This window comes from Bos grunniens, chromosome 15 (genome assembly GCF_055505025.1).
Source record: "Bos grunniens cultivar Pamir isolate PY7600 chromosome 15, Bosgru_T2T1.0, whole genome shotgun sequence".
In the NCBI taxonomy this organism is placed as follows: Eukaryota; Metazoa; Chordata; class Mammalia; order Artiodactyla; family Bovidae; genus Bos; species Bos grunniens.
The window spans coordinates 8,416,671-8,429,714 of NC_141179.1; the positions used below are offsets into that span (position 1 = coordinate 8,416,671).

The window sequence follows — 13,044 nt, forward strand, 5'->3', positions numbered from 1 at the left end:
ATATCCTTGATTATGGATATGGTTTCTCAATGAGTTTTAATTTTTTGTAAAATTCTGTGTGACCTTAATTGAGGGAGTTTCTCTCAGAGAGAATTTTCATTTTCTTCTTCCAGTTACGATAGGGATTTCACCAGCAAAGGACCACTTTTCACATTTACTTTTTGCCTCTGTGTTCCCCATACCTTGCAGGTAGAAGTTAGAGTATAGCATCAGAACAGTAGGGTTTGATTTCAATTTCTCCGCTAACAGCTGCTGGACCTCAGGCACCTACACCGCTTTTCACATCTCTATTTTCATTTCTATTGTGACCACCTAGTGAGAGTTATTGTGAAGGTAAATGAAATGATGCATCTAAAGCATACAGAACAATGGCTGGCATGCAAAGATTTCTGAGTGGTAGCTTAAAACAGCCTTTATTCTTAACATCATTTAGTGCAAACTATCACTGGCAGACTAAGGGTTTAACTTTACTGCAAAAGCTATTCTTATTTCTTTTATTGTTTCATTATTTCTTTGTAGGAACCTTTGAAAAATCAGTGCAGATATCTTGGAATTGAAATTAATTTACACAGTCATAGCTAATAGAGGTATTTACTTAACATAATAGTTATTAAATAGTCGTCATATGTACTTAATGTTTTTAAGCCTTGTTTCCCATGGGAACATGAGCTGAAAGGAATGATATATATTTTACATGGCAAAAAATTTTTCTAAATGATTGAAAATATTCTTTAGTTGAAGATTTGGGAGTTTTGATTTTTTTTCTTTTAGAGGAGAATGTCCTATTCATATTGATTTTTATAAGTGCTTTGATAAGCTGTTTGGGATAGAGCCTGTGACCCCAGGAGCATGCTGGGTTATGGAAGATATTTGCTAATTTTATCCATCAAAGGCAACGAGGAGAATTTGTGTGGTTTAGGATGAAGAGAAGGACGTAGGAGAAGTGAGGTGAAAAGGGAAGGTGAAAGTGAGATGCCTACTGCGTGTACCACTTCCCATGGCCTTCCAAATCTTCACTAAGATTCTATTAAAGCGTGGGAAATGTGTATATGGCCCTTCCCGTGAAATCTGTATGTAATGCCATTGTCTTTTTTATTGAAGTGTAGTTGATTTAGAGTATTGTGTTAGTTTCAGGTGACATAGCAAAGTGGTTCAATAACATGTATTTTTTAGAGTATTTTCCATTATAGGTTATTATAACATATTGAATATAGTTCCCTGTGCTATACAGTAAATCTTTGTTATTTATTTTATGTACAGTTGTTTGTGTCTGTTAATCTCATACTCCTAATTTATCCCTCCCTCCTTTTTATAACCATAAGTTTGTTTTCTGTGTCTATAGTTTGTGTCTATTGTATATTTAGATTCATTTATATTATTTTTTAGATTCCACATGTAAGTGATATCATATATTTGTCTTCCTCTGACTTACTTCACTTAGTATAATATTCCCTAGGTCCATCCATGTTGCCACATATGACAATATTTCATTCTTTATATGACTGAGTAGTATTCCACTCTGTGAAAGTGTGTGTGTGTGTGTGTATCACATCTTCTTTATCCATTCATCTGTTGAAGGACATTTAGGTTGCATCCATGTCTTGGATATTGTAAATAATGCTGCTATGAACATTTGCATTTTTTTCAAATTAGAATTTTTGTCTTCTGACAAGGGCTTAATATCCAAAATATACAAGCAGTTTATATAACTCAATATTAAAAAGTCCAATCAAAAAGTGGACGGAAGACCTAAATAAATATTTCTCCACCAATGGCCAACAGGCATATAAAAAGATGCTCAACATCACTAATTATTAAAGAAATGCAGTCAAAGCCACAAAAAGGTACCACCTCACATTGGTCAGAAGACCATCATCAAAAAGTCTACAAAAATAAAGGCTGGAGAGAGTGTGAAGGGAAGGGAACCCTCATACACTGTTGGTGGGGATGTAAATTGGTGTAATCACTGTGTAAAACAATATGGAGGGTTTTTTTTTAAAAGGAAAAATAAAAACTAAAAATAGACCTACTTACGGGATCCAGCAATCCCATTCCTGGGCATACAATGCCATTGTCCATAGGCTTCTAATTTAACTGAAAATAAATCTGATATTCTAATTTATTTTTCTTTATTGATCATCTGCTTCTTTTTCCTGGCTGTGTGTTTCTTAATCCTCGATTTTCAGTAATTTCATCAAGATTTCAGTTCAGTTCAGTCTCTCAGTTGTGTCCGACTCTTTGCGACCCCATCAATCGCAGCACGCCAGGCCTCTCTGTCCATCACCAACTCCCGGAGTTCACTGAGACTCACGTCCATCGAGTCAGTGATGCCATCCAGCCATCTCATCCTCTGTCGTCCCCTTCTCCTCCTGCCCCTAATCCCTCCCAGCATCAGAGTCTTTTCCAATGAGTCAACTCTTTGCATGAGGTGGCCAAAATACTGGAGTTTCAGCTTTAGCATCATTTCTTCCAAAGAAATCCCAGGGCTGATCTCCTTCAGAATGGACTGGTTGGATCATCAAGATTTAGCTCTAGCTTAATCTATTTTCTTAAAACAAAGTAAGCTCCTCTGGGTCTGAAAATTTGAGTTTCCTTAGATATTAGCAAAGTATTCTCTTAATATTACCTTTGAATCTTTTTTCCTGTTTCATGTTTTCTCTTTTTCATGATCCCCAAGAATAATCTATATGCTGATTCTCTATTTATCTGTCTTTTATATCTACCTTCTTTTCTCTATTAACATTTTAATCCTTTGAAACTTCATTTGACAATTTTTCTCAAAATCTTCATGTCTGTGGTTTAGTTTTCACACTGGCAGTTCTCCTTTCTTATTCTTATGACAGGTTTTAAAATCTACAATGATTTTATTTACATTTTTAATTTATTTTTTATCTAAGTATAATGTACAGTACTATGTCAGTTACTGGTGTACAGTATAATGATTCACAATTTTTAAAGGTTATATTCCATTTATAGTTACTATGAAATTGGTTATACTACCCCTGTTTTGCTGTGTATCCTCATAGTTTATTTTATACATACTTATTTGTACCTCTTAATCTCCTACCCTATGTTTCTCCTTTTGCCTTCTCTCTTCCCACTAGTAACCACTAGTTTATTCTTCATATCTGGGATTAAGTTTCTTTTTTGCTGTTTTCACTGGTTTGTTGTTACTTTTTAGATTTCACACGTAAGTGATATCATCCAGTGTTTGTCTTTCTCTCTCTGACTTATTTCACTTAGCATAATACCCTCCAAGTCCATCCATGTTACTGCACATGTCAATATTTCTTTCTTTTTTATGGCTGAGTAATATTCCATTATATATAAATGTACTACATCTTCTTTATCCATTCATCTGTTGATGGACACATATCTTAGCAATTGTAAATAATTCTGCTATGAACATTGGGTGCATGTAACTTCTTGAATTAGTGTATTTGGGTTTTTTCAGATATATATACTCAAGAGTAGAATTGCTGGGTTATGTGATAATTCTATTTTTAGTTGTTGAGACAACTTCACGCTATTTTCCACAGTGACTGCACCAGTTTGCATCCCCACCAACAGTGTCTGAGTATTCCATTTTCTCCATATACTTGCCAACATTTATTTGTGTGTTTTTTTGACCATCGCCATTTTGACAGGTTTGAGATAATACCTCGCTGTGGTTTTGAATTGCATTTCTACAATGATTAATGATGCTGAGCATCTTCTTATATGCCTGTTGCTGCTGCTAAGTCGCTTCAGTCGTGTCCAACTCTGTGCGACCCCATAGACGGCAGCCCACCAGGCTCCCCCATCCTGGGGATTCTCCAGGCAAGAACACTGGAGTGGGTTGCCATTTCCTTCTCCAATGCATGAAAGTGAAGAGTGAAAGTGAAGTCACTCAGTCGTGTCTGACTCTTAGCGACCCCATGGACTGCAGCCCACCAGGCTCCTCCGTCCATGGGATTTTCCAGGCAAGAGTACTGGAGTGGGGTGCCATTGCCTGTTGGACATCTACATTTCCTCTTTGGAAATATGTCTGTTTATTTCTTCTCTCCATTTTGGGGCTTCCATTGTGGTTCAACTGGTAAAGAATCCTCCTGCAATGCGGGAGACCTGGGTTTGATCTCTGGGTTGGGAAGATCCCCTGGAGAAGGGAAAGACTAACCACTCCAGTATTCTGGCCTAGAGAACTCCATGGACTGTATAGTCCATGGGGTTGCAGAGTCAGACATGCCCATTTTTTAATGGAGTTGTTTGCTTTTTTGTCCTTTTTAAAATGTTGAGTTGGAGCTGTTTGTATACATTGGATATTAACCCCGTATCCCTCATATAATTTACAAATAGATGCCACAAAATGAGATTGTTTCCTTAATTTCTATTTCTGATAGTTTGTTGTTAATGTGTAGAAATTGTTTTTATAAATTAATTTTTCTTTATTTTTTAAAGCTTTTTCTCTGTCATCTCCCATTTTATCTCACTCTTTTTTACAATTAATTTCATCTTTTATTTAATGTTTTTGTTTCTATTCTTTGATTTCATGAAACTTAGATGCCACCTTATCTTTGAAATACAGTGAAAGGATTGCATAAGGCCATTTCCTACAACAGTTCTTACTCTACTTTGTAATCATCTGATTTTTTATTTTATATTCCCTTTTTATCATTTCTGAAAATATTTTTGCTTAAATTCCAAATATGCTTGCTATTTACTTCACATTTAAGTCTACATAATTCTAACTTGGCCTGCTATTGGACTTAGTAATTGCTAACTGGTTCTCCTTGTTTTCCTTCCTTGTTTGACTGTCCATTTATAATTTGAGCTAGAAGATATGAAGTCCCAGCTGTATGGTTTGATATGGAAAGAGAGAAACAGTGTTTAGGGACATAAATGTAGCTATTTTAGAAAGATTGTCAACAGCGGGTTTGCAGGCATATGTGAACCCAAACATTCTACTATAAAATATACTACATTTTATGCCTAGATTGTATCTTTTACTAAAGGGAAATGCCACTTAGAGTTCTTCCTATTATTCAAGAAGTGGAAGTAATATGGCAGGAAGCCAGATTATTGTTCAAGCCCTTGTGGAAGCAAATTGGTTTGTTGCTGTGCAGCTGTTAATTTGTTCAGTAAAATGATTGTGTAGTACTGTATGCAAGAGCTATGCTTTCAGTAAGGAGCTTATGTTTCAGTTGAGGCAGAGATGATTATCAAAATAACTACATAAGATAAAATATTATATCCTGATAGAAGATGATAAATATTAAGAAAAAAATAAAACAGGGAAGCAGGTTTGAAGGCATAAAAGGTTACTGTTCATTTGCCTCTGCTCAGTCAAATATGACCAGCAACTCCAAAAGTAATTCTCAGTTTTCCGTTGCTTCTCTCTCTACCTCTTGCCTGGTTTGCCCCTCAGATTTAGAAGACTAAGTCATGGGGTTAAGTAGTTGATATGACCACATAGTCCTGATTCAGTTGTCTGTTGCCATTCTGTTATGAAAATGGACTAAAGGGCTTATGTTCTCTGCTTTCCCTGTCGTCGTCATGTGCCCAAGTGGAGGTCCTCTCACTCACTACTTTTAACATATATTAGGGTGTACTGCATGAATTTCCTGAGTGTTCCTGGGTTCTGCATTCTATTCTGACGATCTATATGTCTATTCCATGAAACTATTAATAATTTAGTAGTTTTGGTTATGGTAGCATTATTGTAAATTTTAATATGTAGCATGGCATATATTAAAATCACAGTTGCTCTTCTAATGAAATCCCCTTGTCTACTATCACACACATTTATCCTTCTAATTGTTGTTGTTCATTCACTCAGTTGAGTCTGACTCTCTGCAACCCCATCAGGTAGCCAAAATAGTGGAGCTTCAGCTTCAGCATTAGTCCTTCCAAATACTCAGGGTTGATTTCCCCTAGGATGTACTGGTTGGATCTCCTTGCAGTCCAAGGGACTCTCAAGAGTCTTCTCCAGCACCACAGTTTGAAAGCACCAGTTCTTCAGTATTCACCCTTCTTTATGGTCCAGCTCTCACAGCTGTACATGACTACTGATTTATTCTTCTAAGTGAACAGTAAAACCATCATTCCTAATTCTAAAAATTGTTAGATTTTGATTGAAGCAGTATAAAATGTATGTACTACTTTGGACTTATTGATACTTTAAGGTTTTCAATTCAGGTACAGATGTCTTTTCATTAATTCACATTTTTCTGTGTGTCCTGTGACAGAATTTTACAATTTTAATACAGGTCCTATGCTTTTCTTCAATATATTCTTGAGTATTTTGTAAACTTCATCCCTTGTGATAGAATATTTTCTATTTTTCAAGTGGCAATTATTGGAAGCAATAAATCTAGTGATCTTTATAAATGTTCTTTTTTTTTTTTTTTTATGAGTTTGGGTGAACTCTGGGAGTTGGTGATGGACAGGGAGGCCTGGCGTGCTGTAATTCATGGGGTCGCAAGGAGTCAGACACGACTGAGCGACTGAACTGACTAGGCGGACCTTTGTTGGCAATAAATGTTCTTTCTAGCCATGTAACTTAATTAACTCAATGCATTGATAGATTATTAGTAGTCCTTTCAGTTTTCTGTAGTCATTTTATGTAGAAGTTAAGTTTTTCATTATTAATATTGTTACTTCTACTTGCCATGTTTTGTATTTTCCTGCTGCATCTTTTCTCATCTTTTAATTTTCAGCTTATTTTTCTATATTTTTTTGCATTTCTGATGAAAATTTTGCTGGCTTGGTCACATTTCTCTTCATTTTATTTTCCCTATTCAATCCTCCTTATTAAATTGTAAGTTTTACTCTGCTTTCCCATTTTGCTAATGCTTACATCCCATCCTGATGTCTATAATGAAATCTAATGAATATATGATGAATGAATGAATATAATGAAATATAATGAAATCTATATTCCTCTGTTATTATATAACAATTAAACAGCAACTGTGACTGATCATTTAACCAATTGTTTTATTAACATATACTAGAGAAGTTCGTAATCTTTTGTTCCTTCTCCCCCACTCTTATATATCTTTTCTCTCTCAAGAACCTTTCTTAATACTTACCTTATAAATTTCTACTCATGCTAATAGCATCTATTCAGATTCAGTTATGTATACTGAATAATTTTACAGTATTGTATCCTTAACTCAACATTCAGAAAACTAAGATCATGGCATCTGGTCCCATCACTTCATGGCAAATAGATGAGGAAACAATGGAAACAGTGACAGACTTTATTTTCTTGGGCCCCAAAATCACTGCAGATGGTGACTGCAACCATGAAATTAAAAGATGGTTGCTCCTTGGAAGGAAAGTTATGACCAACTTAGACAGCATATTAAAAAGCAGAGATATTACTTTGCCAACAAAGGTCTGTCTACTCAAGGCTATGGTTTTTCCAGTGGTCATATATGGATGTGAGAGTTGGAATATAAAGAAAACTCAGTGCCGAAGAATCAATGCTTTTGAACTGTGGTGTTGGAGAAGACTCTTGAGAATCCCTTGGACTGCAAGGAGATCCAACCAGTCCATCCTAAAGAAAATCAGTCCTGAACATTCATTGGAAGGACTGATGCTAAAGCTGAAACTCCAATATGTTAGCCACCTGATATGAAGAGCTGACTCATTTGAAAAGACCCTGATGCTGGGAAAGATTGAAAGTGGGAGGAGAAGGGGATGACAGAAGATGAGAGGGTTGGATGGCCTCACTGACTTGATGGATATGAGTTTGAGCAAGCTCCGGGAGTTGGTGATTGACAAGCAAGCCTGGCATGCTGCAGTCCATGGGGTCACAAAGAGTCGGACATGACTGAACGACTGAACTGAACTGAACTGACTTTATCCTTTCTTTGCATGCTGTTTTAATGTCATAATTTTACTATAAAATATATTATTGGTATACAACAACATGCATATAATGCATATTACCTATATGAAACAATGTAATGAAAATCCACATATGAATTCATCTGGCTTAGGAAAGTTTATTACCAATGCTCTTGAAACTGATTGTATATTTCCTCCTGGTCCTTTCAGTTTTTCCAGGAAACTTCTAGCTTGAATTTTAGGTTTTTCGTTCTGTTTTATAATTCTGTAGGCTTTCTGATTATCTATGTGTCCCTTAACAATATATTCTTATGTGTGTTTTGACTTTGAAGGCTATTGCATACAGTGCAGCTGTGAACATTCTTGAGTCTTCTAGTGCTCATATGCAAGTTTCTATAGGTAAGGTATGCACCTGATTATAATATATGTTCATCTTGGTTTTACTAGATAGTGCCAAACTGTTTTCAAAATAGTTATACCAATTCACATCCCATATCAGCTCTGTATGAAAGTTCTTATTTTTGTGTCTTTGCCATGCTGGATAGGTTGTATTTCATGGTGACCATAATTTGCATTGCTGTAGTTACTAATGAGATCAATTGTATTTTTGTTCCCTGTTTTTACTTTTTCTTCCTCTGTAAAATATCTGTTTATGTCTTTCTCTATGGTTTAAGGGATTCTTGTATACTGCCTAGAAAAGGAAATGGCAACCCACTCCAGTATTCTTGCCTGGAGAATTCCATGGACAGAGGAGCAATCCATGGGGTTGCAAAGAGTCAGACACAACTGAGCTACTGACACTTTTGTATAGTGTGGATATATATGTTACAAATATCTAATTATAGAATGAGAAAGAATAGCCTATCTGATAAAGTGGTTCTGATTGTTGTTTAGTCACTAAGTCATGTCTGACTCTTTGCAACCCCATGGACTGTAGTGCTCCAGGCTCCTCTGTCCATGAGATTTCCCAGCCAAGAAAACTAGAGTGGGTTGCCATTTGCTTCTCCAGGGGCTCTTTTGAACCCAGTATTGAACCTGCATCTCTTGCATTGGCAAATGGATTCTTTACCACTGAGCCACCAAGGAATTTTGGTCAAGTGGTAGTTGGGCATAAATCTAAATGAAATGAGAAGTGAATCTTGTACATATTTAGGTGAAAGACCATTTCAGGTAAGGGAAATAGAATAAAGGCCTGAGGCAGGAACAGAAGCAAGTTCCTCAGAACTCAGCGAGTTCCAAGAACATGGGCATCAGGTGGATGGAGCTGGGGACACTGTAAGAGACCCTCTCTTTGCAGAATGATATTGGGCTTTGTAGAGTTTGATAAAGAATTTGGACTTCATTCTAAGTAGGATGAGTAGTCACTGAGCGTATTGAGCAAGGAGTGAAATAATCCGTATGAAGTTTTTTTTCTCCCCCCATGGTAAAGCATTTTATTTTAATTATAGCAGTGTGTACGTGATTGAAGTTTTGAAAGGCCCATTCAGCTGAGTAGAGAATAGGCTGTGGAGGTACAAGGATGAAAGCTGGGAAATCAGCCAGCACATGTTGCAGTAGTACAGCTCTGATGACCGTGGCTTAAACGATGGTGGAAGAAGTGGAAATGGGGAGAAATGATCGGATTCGGATTATTATTTCATAGTAATGCACCAGGATCTGCTGATGAATTAGATATGAAGTGAGAGAAGAAGTGAGGTAGCAAGGATGACACCAGAGTTTTTCCAGAGCAATAATGTAAATGGAGTTGAAAAGTGGAAGCTTCAATTTGGGGACAAGTGTATCAAAGTTTGCTTTAAAAACATTAAGTCTTGGGGAGGCTGTTATTAGTTACACAAGCAAAAATGCTGAATAGTAAGATAGTTGAGTCTCGAGTTCCCTGAGAAAGTTGAAACAGGAGTTATACATTTGCAACTGTTCCATATATACATGGCATAAAGATATGAGTAGATGCAGACACATATAAAGAGAGTATATCTGTGTAGGAGAAGTCTGAGGACTGAGTTTGGAACTCCACGATTTAGAAGTTGGGAAGATATAAAGAACAAGCCAGAGAGACTAAAGGAATTGCCACAAGAGTTATGTGGAAGCCAAGAGACTAGAGTGTTACAAGTAGAAGGAAATGATCAACTGTGTCGAGCACCACTGATGGTTTGATTAAGATAAGTAGTGAGCACTGACCATTGTTTTGTGACTGGTGGAAATCACTCGTGTGCTTGCCAAGAGCAGTTCTATTGGAGTAGGGAGAAAAATTTGACTGGAATGGGTTCCCGGGAGAATGGGAGGGGAGAGAATAATGTCACTTCAGTGGATGGATTGTGCATGAGAGGATTAGAGGATGCAGGCACAAGGGCAGACAGTTGCAGAGGAAAGTCCTTGAGTACAAGAAGAAAACTAAGATTTAGTGCTGAAGTGATAGGGGCACAGGCAGTCCATTCATTGCAACAGGAAGGAGGCAGAGTATCGGGCTACCAGTAGTGCACGTTGATTACAAAGAAAACACTCTCTAGATGGATCTCCTCTTTCCAAAGAAAACACACTCTAGATGGATCTCCTCTTTCCCTCAGCCTCAAAATATTAGCTGCTCTGCTTCTGCTTCCATCCTCAAAATGATGTCCATTAGGTGGAATGAGGGACAGCTATCAAGTCTTTCTCTCCACATTATTTCTAACACCTCCACGCCCATCCCTTAGCATCTGAGCCCATCTTCCCTCCTTCCAGCAAAACATTGAAACAACTTCTGAAGATAGATGCCAGGGGGTGAGTCGAGGGTGGCTACTGGGCTCACACACCTAGTCTCTACTTAGATTACCAAACCACCAGGTACTGCTGTTTTTCAGTGTACATAATGTTACATATTATACAGAGTTATTATGTATTTTTACTGATTCTGGGTACTTTTACCATTATCTTTTTTCTCGGTCAACAAACATATGAAATTATATAGATTTGTTCATTATATTAACAGTGGTTTTTGTACATGAAGGTTAGGAATCACTTCTTTGAAAGAAGACCACCTTATATGAAATTCAGCAAATCAGAAAAAAAATCACATTGCTGTTCCCATTCTCTTCTTTGTATTCTTGCTGGGATATTCCTTTTTCAAGCTCTATGTTAAGCCAAAATAATAACTTCAGTAGCTCAAGAAACATTCCCTGGTGGCCCACTGTGCGGTAGGCGGTTTGGAAGCCTTCAGGTCTGCGTTGGTAACTGCAGGAGACCTGGCCCTTGTCCTCATGGGGCCTGGTGGAGGTGGCGGCTGTGTACTTGGAAGGAAGCAGATAGAGCAATGGAGAAGAACTACAGAAAGACATAATCATATATTCTTTCATCCATTCAGCAGAGATTTATTGAGGCAGTACCAGACACTGAGTGAATATACAAAGCGGACAAAGAGGCGATCTCTTCTTTGAAGATCACTGTAAAGAACAAGGGAACTTTTTCTTTAACCCTTTTCTTCTCTTAACATTATCTTCCCTTGGGGACTCTGATTTGTCTCTACAACACTGTATGTGGTTACAATAATTGTATATCTAAATTTAAATATCTATCCAAATTTTAATCTAATGTTGTGCTCTGTGGGGCTCTGGACCTTAACTTAAAATTGCCATTTGTGGCAGAAATAAAGAACACCACTCCCTTCTATATTTTGCTCTATGATGAAACAAAGGCAGTTTAAAAGTTTGGTGCAGATGTACCTGTGTTTTTACAGTTCACATTTTATATAATGTCAAAAGGAGTTAAGGTTAACTGTATTTTTAATAACAGCTGATTGTTTTATTTAACTTGCTAAGAGAAAAGTCAGAGACTGGATGCTGGACAATGGAACTAATGAGGTCCAACTCATAGTGAAAAAGTAAAAGTGTTAGTCACTCAGTCATATCTGACTCTTAGTGACTCCATGGACTGTAGCACACCAGGCTCCTCTGTCCATGGGATTCTCCAGGCAAGAATACTGGAGTGGGTAGCCGTTCCCTTCTCCAGAGGATCTTCCCAATCCAGGGATTGAACCCAGGTCTCCCGCGTTGCAAGCTGATTCTTTACCGTATGAGCTATAGGCTTGATTTCATGTGCAAACCTCGTACAGAAAAATATTCTGAAGTAGTGTTTTCCAAACTGTGAATTCCCTGAGATACTAACAGATCTTTCATCAAGTAAAAAGGCCAGATAGACTTGGAAAACATGGTATATTAACATTTTTCTCTTAGAGATCCATAATCCAAACAATGTATTGAAGGTTCTCAGATAGAGGACTAAGTAAGGTAAGGATATCACTTTAACTTTACTAACACAGCATTGCTTAAACATACATGCCCATAGAAGCCTGTGTTGTTTGTTTGTTTCCTTGGGTTTTGGAGGGAGAGGAATATACCTGATGAGGAACATGTTTTAATATCAGAAAATTCAAACAAAGTTACAGTTTCACTTCCTCTCAATTCTTTCTAATCATGTTTCAAAAGTCAGAGCTAATGTTAGTGAGTGTCTGCTATATGCCAGGCACTTGACCACATACCTTACACATTATCTTATCTAAACTGATGACAGTATTGAGAGGTAGATTCCCTATTTAAAAGCTGAATAAACCGATACTTGGATAAATAAAATAATCTACCCCCCATATAATGCTCTTAAATGATAGGATTCATACACAGATATGGCCAACCCAAGGTCCATTTTTCCCACATGCCACACAGTCATGAGCTGTAGATAGATGAGTTATTACATCTCTTGGAGAAGGAAATGGCAACCCATTCCAGTATTCTTGCCTGGAGAATCCCAGGGACAGAGGAGCCTGGTGGGCTGCCGTCTATGGGGTCGCACAGAGTTGGACACGACTGAAGCAACTTAGCAGCAGCAGCAGCAGCAAGATGTGTTTTGGGAAGAAGAAACAGGTCTTGTAGGGGGTGGAGTATAGAGGTGGCAAGATTGTAACAATTTAAAGCTTCAGGAAAAGTGCTTCAAGAAAAGCCAGAGGAACCAGAGATCAAATTGCCAACATCTGTTGGATCAACAAAAACGCAAGAGAGTTCCAGGAAAACATCTACTTCTACTTTATTGACTACGCCAAAGCCTTTGACTGTATGGATCACAACAAACTGTGGAAAATTCTTAAAGAGATGGGAATACCAGGCCACCTGACCTGCCTCCTGAGAAATCTGTATGCAGGTCAAGAAGCAACAGTTAGAGCTGGACATGGAACAGCAGACTGGTTCC

General features: G+C 37.5%; 1 protein-coding gene across 3 annotated transcripts in view; it reads left to right on the forward strand.

Annotated features, from left to right (window-relative positions):
* PGR (progesterone receptor) overlaps positions 1 to 13,044 on the forward strand; it is a 111,215-nt gene that overhangs the window by 67,350 nt on the left and 30,821 nt on the right. The window contains exon 4 of one of the 3 annotated variants that reach the window (XR_015141765.1): positions 8,166 to 8,232. The exons of the other annotated variants lie outside the window; for them this stretch is intronic. The gene's annotated coding sequence lies outside the window, so the exon portion shown is untranslated. The remainder of the gene's footprint in view (positions 1 to 8,165; positions 8,233 to 13,044) is intronic. 3 annotated transcript variants of the gene reach the window in all.